Here is a 2,621-nt window from a genome sequence, read left to right on the forward strand (position 1 = left end):
CCTTCCAAAACCCTAACTCTTCCAAGCTCCATCAATGGCACCTTCAAAAAGAGATTCCAAGGGCAAAGCAAAAATGGGAGAAGGTACTTCAAACCCTCCAATCAATTCAGATGAAGAAGCTCCTCAACCCACTTTGATGCAAAGGAGGATCCAATTTCCATTCCGGAATAGAGCTCTCACCTCTGTGAAATACGGTAACCTTGAATCCTTCCCTTCCGATAGCTTTCATTTTCATCCATTACTAAGGTTTCAAGGAATTAAGGACTTTATTGGAACCTCTGTTGTTGTGTATCCTGACCTAGCCAAGGACTTTTATGCTAAACTTTCAATCTCTAGGAACTGCACTTTATCTGCTATTGTTAAGAAAACTGACATTGTTTTAAGCTTAGAGGAATTTGGAAATTGTCTAGGCTTACCCACCGAAGGTGTCCGTATCCGACATAATGTTGTATGTGATGAAGCAGGGTTTGAAAATTATGAAAAGTATGCTTACTATTTCACCATTAGTCGTGTCTCTGAGCAGGAACTAGCAAGTCGGAACGCGTCCTCGGACCGTGTTCATCTTTATTCCGCTACACTTTCCGTTAGTGACCGTATGCTACACTACTTGATTGCCTATATTCTGCTCCCAAAACACTCTAACCATTCCCAAATTAGTGATATTGATATGCAGCTCATCTTTGCAATTAAAAACCGCATCAAAGTTAATTGGGCGTATGTGGTTATGCATTACATGCTTCATCAAAGAAATCTTCGAGGAAGTCTTCCGTATGCTCATCTTATTTTCCGCCTTTTGGAATACTGTGAGGTTCCGTTGAATAGAGAACCATTTGTTGAGATGACCGCTAGAGCTTGTGAAATAAGTGTCAAGGCCGCAAATAAGAAAATGGGAATTTTTAAGGATATTGATGGAATCTATAAGCACATTGAGCAACCTCCTCCTCCTCCTCCTCCTAATATGGTTCCAAATCCAAATCCTATTCCGGAAGGTGGTTACACAAATGAGTTTCTTTACCATCATATGCGTAGTATGGAAGAACGCATCAACCTCAACATCAACACTCGCTTTGACAATCTCCGTTCCGAATTCCTTGCCGCTCTTGCCAACCAAAACCAAAACCAAGGAGAAAATGAGGAAGACAATGAAGAAGAAATGGATGAAGATCAAGTTTAGGAAAATTCCTTTGTGTTTTATATTATGCTTCGTATTATGTTTTATGTCATATCTCTATTTTTAAGTTCTTATGTTCGAAACATTATAGTACTCTTGCTTCCTATGTATGACTTTGTCTAGCTTTATAAGTTGTGTGTTTTCTAATTGTCTCTTTTCTATATAATTATCTCTTCACTTTGATATTTTTCCCCATCCTTTTTTATAATTCCAAAGGGGGAGAAGAGACATATTGTATTTGTTGTATATTGTTTGTATTCATAAAATTATGCAGCTCTATAAAAGAAGGCTATCAAGATAGGGGGAGCTTGTACAAATGATCAAAAATATACAAAGTGCAAATACACATTGGTTGTCATCATCAAAAAGGGGGAGAATGTATTTTCAAGCTTCTCCATAATTACTTGAAGACTTAGTTTTGATGAAGACAACATATTTCAAAAAGGATGAGCAAAGATAAATGGATAGAACATCAAGACTTACAACCTTCATGAAGATTAAAGACTTGGTTTGATTGATCTTAAAATGTTGGTACAAAACTAAAACTCTTTTACATTGATATCGTTTAGTGCTCAAAAGATATACTTTCATACAAATGCATTTATCAAAGTTTATACAAATGCATACCATAAAGTCTTAGCCCTTTTAAAATATGTTTTTAAACATCTTTAGTATGATGTAACCGGTTACCAAAAACATGTAACCGGTTACATTGCTGGCAGTAGCGTTTCTCTTTTGTTATTGATGTTTTTCAACATGATGTAACCGGTTACATCATTTAGGTAACCGGTTACATGGTCGTGAATTTGAATTTTCTGGGCATAACGTTATCATGTAACCGGTTACATGCTTTAGGTAACCGGTTACATCTGAACCAGTGGCACTTTTTCAGAATGTTTTGAAACCAGACGAATTTGTCTTTCAAGCCATTAACCATTGCATTGTTTCATCAATATGCAACCATTCTAAAAGGTGTAAAGTCACCTATATATTCTATACATTTCAGATTTTATTCTTTACGTCTTTCATAATATTCACAACCTTTTTCTCACAAATATTTTTAAACAAAGTGTTCCATATTATTCAAATTTCATTGAGAAATTTTCTGCATTGCTACATATCATTTCAGAAAAATATTCTCATACATTCATATACATTGAGCACTAACATATCCTTGTGAATTGTTTTATTTGAAAGAGAAGATCAATCCAAGATTGATATTGCTATACAAACTTCTACTCAAATTATACTTAGAAATTATATCTTATTTTTTAGGATTGTTGAAAATAAGATCGTTTTGTTCCCTTACTATCCAGGATTGTTGGAAGTAAGTGTTGTGTTTGAAGAGGATTGTTCTTCATCCACATTAGTATTGTTTTGATCTTAAAGGTGTTAAGAACCTTTGATCACCCTATAGGTTAGATAGTAAAGCATAGGCTTGTACAATAAT

The sequence above is a fragment of the Vicia villosa genome, linkage group LG3 (assembly GCF_029867415.1).
Source record: "Vicia villosa cultivar HV-30 ecotype Madison, WI linkage group LG3, Vvil1.0, whole genome shotgun sequence".
Taxonomy (NCBI): domain Eukaryota; kingdom Viridiplantae; phylum Streptophyta; class Magnoliopsida; order Fabales; family Fabaceae; genus Vicia; species Vicia villosa.